The sequence below is a fragment of the Leopardus geoffroyi genome, chromosome B1, assembly GCF_018350155.1.
Source record: "Leopardus geoffroyi isolate Oge1 chromosome B1, O.geoffroyi_Oge1_pat1.0, whole genome shotgun sequence".
Lineage (NCBI taxonomy): Eukaryota > Metazoa > Chordata > Mammalia > Carnivora > Felidae > Leopardus > Leopardus geoffroyi.
The window spans coordinates 156,926,721-156,941,602 of record NC_059327.1 but is presented as its reverse complement, the minus strand read 5'-3'; the positions used below and the strand labels follow the sequence as shown (position 1 = coordinate 156,941,602).

Genomic DNA, 14,882 nt, shown 5'->3' with positions numbered 1-14,882 from the left:
TTAACATAGTGTTAGAAGTTCTAACATCAGCAATAAGACAACAAAATTAAATAAAAGGCATCAAAATTGGCAAAGAAGAAGTCAAACTTTCATTTTTGGCTGAGGACATGATACTCTACATGGAAAACCCAAAAGATGCCACCAAAGACTGCTAGAACTGATACATGAATTCAGCAAAGTCGCAGGGTACAAAATCAATGTACAGTAATCAGTTGCATTTCTATGTACCAACAATGAAGCACAGAAAGAGAGATCAGGAAATTGATCCCATTTACAATTGCACCAAGAACCATAAAATACGTAGGAATAAAGTTAACCAAAGAGGTAAAAAATTTGTATGCTGAAAACTATAGAAAACTTATGAAGGAAATTGAAGATGCAAAGAAATGAAAAAGCATTCCATGCTCATGGATTAGAAGAATAAATATTGTTAAAATGTCAGTACCACCCAAAGCAATGTACACATTCAATACAATCCCAATCAAAATTGCACCGGCATTCTTCTCAAAGCTAGAACATACAACCTTAAAATTTGTATGGAACCACAAAGCCCCCGTATAGCCAAAGTAATATTGAAAAAGAAAACCAAAGTGGGAGGCATCACAATCCCAGACTTTAGCCTTTACTACAAAGCTGTCGTCATCAAGACAGTATGGTATTAAATTGCTTTTTAAAGATATGAATACAAAGATAATCTGTATTATAAGTTCATATAAACTCAATATGATCAGAATTTTCTATTTCAATGCACATTTTGAAATTTTACTCAGAGCCTTATCTTTGCTAGGCTGTAACATAAAATTATTGTGTGCAAGAGTGTGTGTGTGTGTGGGGGGGGTGATGGAAGGCACAGGGGAATGCAAAAGGAGGATACTTCCCTAAAGCCACTGACTGGTAAAATGACGGGAGCTGATTTTTGTGAGCTTTGGCAACCAGTGGGGGTCAAAGGTAGGTGGGTGATTCTAGGACAGAGCCCTGAGGGTACTGCCCTACTCCTGGAAAGAAAACAGGCAAGCAATCCTGAGGCAGATAAGTATCCTTAAGTATCACTTAAGGCACACAGGGAGAGACTGTTCCCTATTCCTGGAGAGGTGGCATTTTCAGAGATGCCTCTCCAGCAATAAGAGAGGCTGCAGGTGCCATTTCCCTCCCCTGCCCATCAGCATAGGCACAGAAACACCTGCTCAGAGAAGCTAACCTGGACACTGGTTGTTTAGCTTGTTTTGCTCCAAATCCCATGCCTTTGCACTCTGGCACAACTGCCATTTTCAGTCAAACCTTCATCAGTCTCAGTGTGGTGAGACCCTCCTCCAGAGGACCTTTGCAGGTCCTGCCACACCAGGTCCCTAAAGTTTTGAGTTTTAGAAGTCAGCAGGTTTGGCCCAAAGTACACAGTGTTGCTCCAGGCCTCCAAGGAACCCAGAGGCAGACAGGATGAAAACAGTGATCTGAAAAATGTCTGGGACACACAAGGGATGATTATTCACTCTTCTGAGACTCCTTCCCTGAGAGCAGCAAGCATGGAGACCCCTCTCCAGGGACAAAGGAACTGGCTGGCACCATTTCCCTCCCATCTTTTGGTAGAAACCAACTTCAGTAAACAGTACAGTACCAACACTGGTTGACTAAACTGCTTACAACAAGTCCTGCCCCCCTGCCTTCTACTGGTACTGCTTCTCTTGGGCAAGTGTGCCTAAGGAACAGTGCAGTGGGCCCCTACCTCAGAAAATCATAACAAACGCTCATACACTACATCTATTGACCAGGGAGTTCTGCAAGGCTTCATTTCTAGTGGAAGTAGCATCAGGTCTCATTTAACAAGCAGACCAGAGCACACCTAGTTAAAACTTGCCACACTCTGGCCAAGGTCCAAACACTGCCCATTACAGGCAAGGAGAGATTCTGCATATGACTGGTCTGAGAGTTAGAGTAGTCAAAACACAGCAGCAGAGTGTACACAGAACACAGCAGAGGCACTCCCTGAAGTGCCAGAACCTGGACAATATCTGACCTCTTCTTCATAAGCCGTTGCTCTTTGGAGCAGAAAACATAACAGGCTTTTCTAATCCATAGAAGAAGAGACTCAGACAGAATGCTAAGATGGAGCAATGCATCCCCAAAGAAAGAACAAGAAAAGGTCACAGCCAGAGATCTAATCAAAACATATAGAAGTTATGTGCCTGATGGAAAATTTAAAGCAACAATCAAGGATAATCACTGGGCTTGAGAACAACATAGCAGACATCAGGGAGACCCTTACCACAGAGTTAAAAAAAAACAGTCAGAAATGAAAAATGCGATAACCGAGATTCAAAACTGACTGAATATAATTACCACAGGGATGAAAGAGGAACAAATTAGTGATACATAAGCTAGAATAATGGAAAATAATGAAGCTGAACAAAAAAGAGAAAGAATAATTATGGATCATGAGAGTAGACTTAAGGAGTTCAGTGACTTCATGAAACACCATAACATTTGTATCATAGAAGTCCTACAAGAAGAGAAAGAGGGTAGAAGGTTTGTTTGAGGAAACAATAGCTGAAAATGTCCCTAATCTGGGGAAGGAAATAGATATAAAAATCCAGGAGGCACAGAGAACACCCATCAAAACCAACAAAAGCAGGCCAACACCAAGGCATATTGTAGTTAAATTTGCAAACTATAGTGATAAACAACAACAACAACAACAACAACAACAACAACACAAAAACAGCAAGACAAGGGAAGTCTCTAACTTATAAGGGAAGACCCATAAGGCTAGCTCTCCACAGAAACTTGTCAAGCCAAAAGGGTGCTATATGTGATATATTCAATATACCCAATGGGAAAAATCTGCAACCAAGAATACTCTTTCTAGCAAGATTATCATTCAGAACAGAAAGAGAGAAAAAGTCTCCCAAACAAACAAAAACTAAACGTGTCCATAACCACTAAATCAGCCCTGTAAAAAAGATTAAAGGTGATTCTTTGAGGGGGAAAAAATACCAAAACTGACAAACACTAGAAAGGAACAGAAAAAATTTCCAGACACAATGACAAAATAAATAATAATGACATAAAATACATATGTATCAAAAATTACTTTGAATGGAAATGAACTAAATAATACTCCAATCCAAAGACATAAGGTATCAAAGACATAAGGTGTCAGAATAGATAAAAACAAACAAACAAAGACCCATCTGTATGCTGCCTACTATAGACTTATTTTATACCTAAAGACACTTGCATATTCAAAGAGAGAGGGTGGAGAAATACTTATCATGCAGGTGGAAATCAAAAAACAGCCAGAGTGGCCATACATATGTCAGACAAACTAGATTTTAAACCAAAGTCTATAACAAGAGATCAAAAGGGCACCATGTCAAGATAAAGGGGACTATCCAATAGGAAGATCTGTTACAAATATTTATTCCCCCAGGGGCGCCTGGGTGGCGCAGTCGGTTAAGCGTCCGACTTCAGCCAGGTCACTATCTCGCAGTCCGTGAGTTCGAGCCCCGCGTCAGGCTCTGGGCTGATGGCTCAGAGCCTGGAGCCTGTTTCCGATTCTGTGTCTCCCTGTCTCTCTGTCCCTCCCTCGTTCATGCTCTGTCTCTCTCTGTCCCAAAAATAAATAAACGTTGAAAAAAAAAAAACAACAAATATTTATTCCCCCAAAACGGAGCACCAAAAATATATATAAAAAAAATAATGACCACCATAAAGGAATTCATTGATAACAATACAATAATAGTAGGGAATTTTAACACCCCACTTACAGCAATAGACAGATCATCTAAGCAGAAAATGAACAAGAAAAAAAAAATGACTTGAATGACACACTGGACCAGATGAGCTTAACAGATATATTCAGAACATTTCATCCAATGTTCATTCTAAAACAGCAGAACACACATTCTTTTCAAATGCACATGGGACATTCTCCAGCACAGATCACAAACTAGGTCAAAAATCAGACTTAACAAGTACATACCATGAATATTTCCAGAACACAATGCTATGAAACTTGAAGTCAACTATAAGAAAAAAACTTGAAAAGACCACAAATACATGCAGGTTAAACAACATACTGCTAAAAAATGAATGAGTCAACCAAGATATTAAAGAAGACATTTTTAAAAAATACATGAAAACAGATGAAAATTATAACACAATGGTCCAAAATTTTGGGGAAACAAGAGCACTCATAGAGGAAAGTATACAGGAAAATAGGCCTACCTCAAGAAGCAAGAAAAATCTCAAATAAGCAACCTAACCTTACATCTAAAGGAGCTAGAAAAAGAACAAAAAGCAAATCTAAAGCCAGCAGGAGAAGGAAAATTATAAACATTAGAATAGAAACAAACAAATAAATAAACTAGAAACTAAAAAACAGATCAATGAAACCAGAAGTTTATTCTTTGAAAAAATTAATAAACCTTTAAATTCATAAGTTAATAAACCCCTAAAATTGATTATCCCCTAACCATACTTGAAAAGAGACCTGAATAAATAAAATCACAAATGAGAGAGGAAAAATAACAACCAACACCACAGAAATATAAGCAACTATAAGAGAATATTATGAAAAATTATAGGCCAACAAACTGGACAGCTTGGAAGAAATGGATAAATTTCTGGAAACATATAAAATACCAAATTGAAACAGCAAGAAATAGAAAATTTGAGCAGATCAATAACCAGTAAAGAAATGCAACCAGCAATCAAAAATCTCCCAACAAACAAAAGTCCAGGGCCAGATGGTTTCACAAGGGAATTCTACCAAACATTTACAGAAGAGTTAATACCTATGTGTTCCAAACTATTCCAAAAGATAGAAATGTAAGGAAACTTCCAAATTCATTGAGGCCAACATTACCCTGATTCGAAAAACAAAGACTCCACTAAAAAATAGAACTAGAGACCAATATTTCTGATGAACATGGATGCAAAACTTCTCAACAAAATACTAGCAAATCGAATCCAACAGTACATTAAAAGAACCGTTCATTGTGATCAAGTGGGATTTATTCCTGGGCTGGAAGCATGGTTCAACATTCGCAAATCAATCAATGTGATACACAACGTTAATAAAATGAAGGATAAGAACTTTATCCTTCATCATATCCTTCATCATATGGATATGATCCATATGATCCTTCTAATAGATGCAAAAAAAAAAAAAAAGCATTTGCAAAGTACAGCCTCAATTCACGATAAAAACCCTCAACAAAGTACAGACAGAGGGAACATACTTCAACATAATAAAGGCCATACAGGGAAATCACACAGCTAATATCATCCTCAATGGGGAAAAAACAAGAGCTTGACTTCTATGGTCAGGAATGAGACAGGGATGTACACTCCACCATTGTTATTTAACATAGTACTAGAAGTCCTACCTTCAGCGATCAGACAACAAAAAGAAATAAAAGGCATCCAAACAAGCAAAGAAGTCAAACGTTCACTATGTGAAGACAACATGGTACTCTACGTAGAAAAGCCAAGTTTCCACCAAAAATTTGCTAGGACCAATACATGAATTCAACAAAATTATAAGACACAAAATCAACATAGAGAAATCTGTTGCATTTCTGTACACAAATAATAAATCAGCAGAAAGAGAAATCAAGGAATCGATTCCATTTACAATTGCACCAAAAATAATAAGATACCTAGGAATAAACTCACCAAAGGGGTAAAAAATCTGTACTCTGAAAATCATAGAACACTTATGAAATATATTGAAGAGAACACAAACAAATGGGAAAACATTCCATGCTCATGGATTGGAAGAACACATACTATTAAAATGTCTGTTACCCAAAGCACTCTACACATTTAAAGCAAACTCTATCAAAATACCACCAACAATTTGCACAGATCTAGAACAATCCAACTTGTATGGAACCAAAAAAGACCCCAAATAGCCAAAACAATCTTAAAAATCCTGAAAAAGAAAAGCAAACCTGGAGGCATAACAATTCCAGACTTTCTAGCTTTATGGCAAAGCTGTAGTGATCAAAAAACAGTATGGTACTAGCACAATAACATACATCAATAAGACAGGATAGAAAACCTAGAAATGAACCCACAACAGGGCTTTGGGATGTCTCATATGGCTAAGCATCCAACTTCAGCTCAGGTCATGATCTCATGGCTCATGAGTTCCAGCCCCTCATCAGGCTCTGTGCTGACAGCTCAAAGCCTGGAGCCTGCTTCCCATTTTGTGCCTCCTCCCTTCTCTCTCTGCTCCTCCCCCGCTTGCACTCTCTCCCTCCCTCAAAAATAAATATTAAAAAATAAAAAATAAAAAAAAAAGAAACGGACCCACCACTATAAGGTCAACTAATCTTCATCAAAGCAGGAAAGAATATCCAATGAAAAAAGTCTCTTCAACAAATGGTACCAGGAAAATTGGACAGCAACATGCAGAAGAATGAAACTGGAACACTTTCTTACACCATACACAAAAATAAATTCTAACTGGTTGAAAGAACTACGTGTGAGACAGGAAACCATCACAATCCTAGAGAACACAGGCAGCAACCTTTTTGACACAGTTTGTAGTAACTTCTTACTAGATATGTCCCCTGAGGCAAGGTAAACAAAAGTAAATATCAACTATTGGAACTTCATCAAGATAAAAAGCTTCTGCACAGCAAAAGAAAACACTCAACAAAACTAAAAGGCAACCTACAGAGTGGGAGAATATATTTGAAAATGACATGTCTGATAAAGGACTAGTACCCAAGATCTAAAAAGAACTTATTAAACTCAATACCCCCAAAAAACCAAATAATCCAGTTAAAAAATGGGTAGAAGACATGAATAGATATTTTCCCAAACAAGACTTAGAGATGGCTAACAGACACATGAGAAGAGCTCAACATCACTCATCATCAGGGAACTACAAATCAAAACTACAATGGGATCTCATCTTACACCTGCGAGAAGGGCTAAAATTAACAGCACAGGAAACAAGTATTGGCAAGGACTAGACTAAAAGGAACCCTTTTACACTATTGGTGGGATTGCAACCTGGTACAGTCACTCTGGAAAACAGGATGGAATTCCTCCTCCTCCTCCTCCTCCTCCTCCTCCTCCTCCTCCTCCTCCTCCTCCTTCTTTTAATGTTTATTTATTTTTGAGAGAGAGTGCAAGCAGGGGAGGGGCAGAGAGACATGGGGCAGATGATCCAAAGCGGGCTGTGCACTGACAGCAGAGAGCTCAGTATGGGGCTCGAACTTAAGAACTATGAAACAATGACCTGAGCTAAAGTTGGATGCTTAACCTACTCAGCCACCCAGGCACCCCAAGTTCTAAAAGTTAAAAATAGAACTACTCTATGGCCCAGAAATTACACTACCAGGTATTTACCCCAAGGGTAAAAAAAAAATACTGATTCAGAGTGACACATGCATCCAACGTTTATAGGGGCATTATCAACAATAGCCAATTTATGGAAAAAGCCCAAATGTCAGATAAACAAGATGTGGTATGTATGTGTATGTATAGATATGTACACACACACACACACACACACACACACACACACAAATATTACTCAGCCATCAAAAAGTACGAATTCTTGCCATTTGTAACAAAGTGGATTTAGTCAGAAAGTATTATGGGAAGAGAAATAGTCAAGAGAAAAACAAATACCATATGATTTCACCCACTTGTTGACTTTAAGAAACAAATGAACACAGAGAGAATAAAAAAAAAGAGAAAGAAATCAAGAAACAGACTCTTATATACAGAGAATAAACTGAAGGCTACTGGATGGAAAGTGGGCAGGTGATAGGTATTAAGGAGGGCATTTGTGATGAATACTGGGTGCTCTAATGTAATAGATGAATCATTAAATTCTACTCTTGAAACTAATATTACACTGTATTTTAACTAACTGGAGTCGAAATAAAAATTTGGGAAAAGAAAAAAAAAAGTGTGTGCATGCATGAGTGTGTTTACATTGATCTAAATCAGTTCTGTTACAAGTTCTTTGGTGTAAATATACATAACATACATTTGGGACAACCATTATTCTGATGTTAGAGTAAGTAAATTATTTTTCTTTCTCCTGCTTCCCTTCCCCTTCCCTGGCCTTTTTTCTTTCCTCCTCCTCCTCCTCCTCCTCCTCCTCCTCCTCCTCCTCCTGTCCTCCTCCTCCTTCTTTTCTTTTTCCTTCACGGTAGTTAATTTCTTGGTCAGAAAAGAAGCAGGATCAGGCTCCTGAGCATTATAGACAAGTAGAGGCAAGTGGAGGGAAGAAGCGGGGAGGGGAGAAGTGGGAAGGAGAGGGGAGGCACAGGGGACAGCTCTGGCTGTGCTTGCTTGGTCCCATAGTTGTCCTGGCTGGATCTGAGGAGTGTCTGCAAGAGAAGACAGACTCAAGCCTGAGGGCAGAGGTAGCAGGCCAGGGGGCCCAGAGACTGCACTTATGGAGGCAATTAACACTGACAGGGCAGGCACACGTTCCAAGCCGGCAGGCCCAGATGAGACAAATAAGGCTCAGCTGCGGGCTTCACGGGAAGGGGGCTGTCTGCCGGGGCGGGGTGGGGGGGAGGGTCGTGGGCTCCAGCGCTGCCCACTGGGACAAAGAAGGCAAAGGAATGAGGACACGTGGCCTCCCAGATGGGAAGGGAGGCTACTTCAGTTCTGGCAATTTGGCTTTCCCAAGCCCCTGGGGCCTTCCCCACAGCCCTGGCCTGGGGAGGGGGCTTGTTACACACACGTACCTGGGCCACGGGGATTACTTATGGGGCAGGGATCCAGAGAGAGACCATGTGCTCATGCAGACATGGGGGGGTGAAAAGGAGGGGTTAAAGGTTAGTGATAGCCCCACACCACACTTTCCACACATGAAGACATCACAGTTAGGCGGTTACTGGCAGCGATGGACTGACCAGAGACAGGTGGCTGGTCCCCAAGAGGCCTAGAATCATGCATCCTTCCCCACCCCCACCCCAGGAAAAGAGAAGAAACAAGATCCAAGGCAACTGCAAAGGCGCACAGAGGGCTAAGCACCCCATCAGATTTCCTTGGAAAAGCCAGAGCCTCAGGACGGGTGGTGGACCCCGATGGGGTACAGCAGGGGAGGTGGGGGCATGAGCTAGAGTCTCCCTCTTCCCCTCTACCCAGTAAAGGCAGAAGCAGCAAGGCCAGACCACCAAGGAAGCTGGAGCCTGCGGGCAGGGCTGGGAGGGATGGCTAGAGCTGGCCAGGGGCAGACCCATCAGCACTTTGGTGAGGGTGTGGGATGGGTAGTGGTGGTGGGAGAGGTGGGGTACATCAGACAGGTCCATCCTTCTGTTGAAGGCCTGCCTGCCTCCCGGCCCAGGGGCCAGGGCTCAGTCCTTCTGTTCCTTTTTGATGGTAAGATTCCACTCCCAGGACAGGTGGTCAGTCTTGTCATTGTCTGTGAAGCAGGACTTGATGTTGTAGATGCCACGAGTCAGCCTACCCTTGGGCATCCTCTCCACGGGGGACTGGAACGTGTACTCCTCTGCCTAGGCCTGTAGTTCCCCACCAGGTATTGGTCTTGTCAATCTTGATGCCTTCTCTCTACATGTGCTGGATGTACTTCATGCTGGACATAATCTCCCGGTTGATTGGGAAAGAGATTTTTATCTGGCATTCCATGCCCTACTTCCACACAGAGGACTGCTTCTTGAAAGTTCTCCAGGTCCAGGTCCAGGGGGCCTAGGGCCAGGCTACACACCAAGGTCACAACAGGTCACAACAACCTTGGGGATGGCAGGGTCAGCAGACAGAGCTACACAGCCCCACAGTGCCTCCTTGTTCTTGCACAGATTCTCATCAATCTTGTCCTGCTCCTGGATCTCCTGGATGCTCTTCTGGGCCGCTGGCTTATAGGTGACCCAATGCTCATCCTTCTCATTTTCGGCTACACTTTGCACTAGCTGCTCAGCTGTGGGCTCCTGCTCCGCCATACTCACCTCTAGCTGAGTCTGGGACACTGGAATCTCCACTGACCACTATTGTGCTCTCTTCCTCTGGGGATAGCAAGTAAGTTCTTAACTGAACATATAATTGTCTTAATTATTGTGTTAGTCTACTTTTTGTCTAGTATGCTGTATGTCTTAGTCTGCTAAGGCTGCCATAACAAAATACCATAGGCTGGGTGTCTTAACAACAGAAATGTATTTTCTGGAAGTTCTGAAAGCTGGAAGTCTACCATCAGGTGTCAGTGTGGTGCATTTTTACCCCCAAAATCCCATGTATCAATAGATACTACTTGGAAAACACATAAAGTAGTTATTCTTGGTCAAGAATTAGGTAGGCAGCATACTACCCTTAAGGTTTCTCTGCCCTCTTCAGGAAAATTCAGCATAATTCATTTTAATGACCTCTTCACATGTATTCCAAGAAGAGGAAGTTGCTACTGACACTTTCTTAGCTAAAGTAAATGAGGTATAACAAAGACTGTTGTGCCTTAACTTAGGTCAGCTTCTCCACAAGAATGTGTATTTGTATTGTTATTAACTTAATCTTTGGAAACTCATTTTCCTTATTTGGTGTTTCCTTTTAACTAAGAAGTCTAAAACAAACAAAAATCTTGTGTATTATCCTGATATAGTTGAGTAAACAATTATGTGTAGTTGTTCTTATATGGATAGTAATATGATTGTGACATGTACAAATTGTCTTCTTATAATTTTCAGGTAAGTGTAAGGAAAAATTTGTATGATAAATATTAAAGTGGACATTTTATTAAAAAAAAAAAAAAGAATGTGGTTGCATCAGAGAGGAATCGCTTATGGCACGTAGGGACAATAAATATCTTAACAACAGAAAAAAGCTGCCTTGTTTTTCACCCCAGGAAAATAATATTTGAAGCTATTGCCTTTAAGTAACACAATATTTAGAACTGATTCATGTTGACTTTTTTTTATGTTGATTTTTTAAATAGCATAGCATTTTTCCAAAAATAAAGGGATTGTCATTTTGATGTCTGAAAAATTCTCATCTAATTTTAGAGCAACATATTCCACAATAAATATTGTTTAGATTTAAATTCTTTAAGAGATTTCAAATAGTAAGAGAAATAAATAAAAAAATCCCTGGGAATACAGGACCACACATTCATATCAAACCAGTTGTATTTAAGTTTTGTAGTTCGGAGGACAAAGAAGGAAAAAGATCTATGCTTACCAAGTGAGAATTCACATTGCTAATGTACACCAGATATAAAGAGAAGAAAGCAACTTTATCATATCCCATGATTTGAGAGATCTCTAAATATTTCCTCATAGATTTTATCTTTTGTAATATTCTATTTCAATGCCTCTTTTATAACCCCAAATAATCACTATAGTTATAAACTCTGAAATCCATTAAAAAATTCCTGCTGACTATGTATGTGTATGCATAATTATTCTTTCTAAATTGTTAATGCCTTTCTCTTGTGTCTCTGCCTTATTTATCTATATGTAAATATGCATGTGAATACTTAAATTATTGATTTTAATGGCAGTCAGTTCAACAGTACTAAATATAAAGATGTTACTTTTATTTCACATAATTTTTATAAATAAGTTTTCACTGATGTAATATAGAAACATATTACTAAGTCTATTACCCACAGCCACCTATGATTATGTATCTGGGAATTTCTAAGATTAAGAATTAAAAAAAAGAAAAAGTATTTCTTTGGCTATATGTGTACATGCATGTGTATGTTTGTCTACTTTTACTATAATGAAGAAAATTAAAGGAATACCTCTCATATAATTCAGCTGTCTCACTTCTAGATATATATCTGATGGAATCTGATGGAAGTGAAATCACTCTCAAAGAGTAACTGCACTCCCATGTCTATTGCAGCATTTTTCACAATAGCCAAGAAATGGAAACAACCTGTTTATCAAAGTACAAATGGATGAAAAAATGCACGTGCGTGTGTGTGTGTGTGTGTGTGTGTGTGTGTGTGTAATATTATTCAGCCACGAGGAAGAAGAAAATTCTGCCATTTGTGAAAACATAGGACAATCTTGACATATGCTAAGAGGGATAAATCAGACAAAGACAGATACTGCATGGTATCAGTTAAGTGCAGAATCTAAAAAAGCCAAACTTGTAAAAAACAAAGCAAAATGGCTACCAGGAGCTTGGGGGTGGAAGAATAGGAGAGATGTTGCTTCAGGGTACAAACTTGCAACTAGTAGACGAATCCTGGAGATCTAAGGTCCAGTACAGTGAATACAGACAATAGTATTGTATTCTAGCAATCAAACCTGCTAAGAGATTAGTTCTGAATTATTCCCACTAAAAAAAAAGAAATGATAATTGTGTGCCATGATAGAGTGCTAATGCTGCAACTACATTTGTATTACAATATGTAAAGAAATCAAATCAAATGTTACACAAGTTTTATGTCAGATATATTTCAGTAAAAGAAAAAAAATTGCTTTTATTCTAAAATGTGAAGGTAACAGGAAATTAATTTTCTAATTTGGAATATCTCCAGATAGTGTTTATGGCTTTGAATTATTGACATTTATTTATATATGTTTATATATGCTTATATTTATATATGTATACCACACCGTATTGTTTAATATAGGTCAAACCCTACTTTCAAAAAATCAATACTTTACATTTGACTTTCATAAAACTTTCTGGATCATGTGTATTATACAAACTATAAAAACTTTCATTATTCTGGCTGTCACTAGTGTAGTTTCTACCACATGATCAATTCAGTTTCTTTTATGTTATTTGTATGCTTACTGTTACAAAAGAGCTGTTAAGTAGAAATACGTTCTTTTACACATTATATATTGAATAATGAATAATGCATAAAGGTATATATTGAATAATGTTAGTAAACACCTACAAGATAAGTTACAAAATGATACTCTGTTAGTAATCCCGAATTGCAGACAGAAGGAAAAGAACTAATTGTGTGTAGCATGGCATGTACCAATACAAAATAAAAATCCAGGAAAAAGGTTTATTTTCTATTAGGGTGTAATGTGTATTGGTTATTGGTTTACAAAGAAATCTCACCACTAAAATAAAGCCATATTTTTTTAACGTTTCCTGGATATTGAGGAATGGTAGCTAACACTTAAGAGAGAGTATCACTATCTACTCCGTGTAAAATAGTTATTGCCTTCAAGGCTTCAAAGAATTAATACCATCCTTAAGTTCAAGAGCAGAGTTTTAGCATCATCAACTTTATGAAAGTATAGTCTGACAATGAATGATTTTTCTTGTTCTTTGCTATTTATTTTGTTACTGACCTGTGAAGCCAACATATTTTCTTCTGAATTATCAAAATAGAGTATTTCTGTGTTTATAGTGAATGAGCAATCAATAATAATTTTTTAACTGCCACAATATTCTAAAACATTTTCACATCTTATCTTTTTTCTGAATGCATACAGCAATTGAATCTTTATTGAAATTAGAAATAGATGAAATCATCATAAAAAAAGAATAAAATATTAGAACAGTTCTCACTTTGTTCCCAAATTCCGATACAGAGTTCTACCTCTACAGGCTAGCATGCAGTCTCACACTTTACACACCCATACTTTGTGGCAGTAGTTTGCAAATTGTGTCCTGGCTGTTGCAAATAGCCAGCTCCCTCTGAGTGCCTCCTGGGAGAAAGGTTGTAAGGGAAGAGCCAGAAAGATGACATTGGATCATGCCATCTCTTTTTTGTGAGTAGCTCTGCTTTCAACTGCGTTAAATATTAGACTTCTGAGTAAATTTTCTTTAAATACAATGTTCTCTGATTAAAACATTTTAATGGAGTTGGAAAAATAATGCCACTAGAGTATCCAATGAGCTTTAAAGTTTTTGTTGTTGTTTATTTATTTTGAGAGAGAGGAGCAAAGAGGGAGGGAGGGAGGGAGAGAGAGAGAGAGAGAGAGAGAGGGAGAATCCCAAGCATGCTCTATGCTGCCAGTATAAAGCCCAACACAAGGCTTAATCTCATGAATCATGAGATTATGATCTAAGCCAAAATCAAGAGTCAAATCCTTACCTGACTAAACAACCCAGGCACCCCCGCTTTTACTTTTAACTTTATAAGGTGACTTTTCACCTTATAGTATAATTACTTTATAGGTTCAAGAATTCTCTTAAAATCATGGGGAATACAATATGTAGGGTGTTGGGAAATATGATTTAAGCATACAGATGTATGGTGTCTCACACACACACACACACACACACACACACACACACACACACACACCCCAGCTGAGAAAAGAAGTTAAGTCCACTCGTGGCAGCACGTATGAATCTTCCCTGAGAAGGTCGAGGAGTCTTTAGTACTAACCTGTTACCATTTCTGTTACATCCCTCAAAGTGATATCTGTTACTATTTCCTTTATGTAAATGATTACATAATACAAACTGACTTTTTGTCTCCGTAATTCAACTCCAAACATCTGCTATTTTCTATTTTTTTTTTAATTTTCTAACATTTTATTCTTAGTATTAAATATCTGGGTAGTTCTCCTGAATGCTCATTTACTCTATTTGATATGTTTCTATATGAACGAATAATTTGTGGCATGGAGACACCAGAAAAAAAAAGGAAAATAAAACTGATGTCACCATTAAGTACTTGGGTAAACTGTGTATTTTTTACTTCAGCAAATCCATCAATTGCAAGACACATCATTAATTCACGTGTCCCTAAGAAAGAAAAACATTACCAATTAAACTACGGCATGCTACCTATGCTAGAAATGATGCTAATTTTAGAGATATCGTAATGTTAAATGTATGTACCTAGAACAAATGTAGAAATCAGTCTAATTTCTACAAAAATATCATATGGAATGAATTTTCAGTTCCATTCCTCAAATGGGGAAAATTAGTACAGAACTCTAAGGAACAACCATAAGAGGACACAA

General features: G+C 38.4%; 1 pseudogene; it reads right to left on the bottom strand.

The window, feature by feature from the left end:
* Positions 1–9,335: 9,335 nt before the first annotated feature.
* On the bottom strand, positions 9,336–9,938 carry LOC123583463 (annotated as a pseudogene).
* Positions 9,939–14,882: the final 4,944 nt, after the last annotated feature.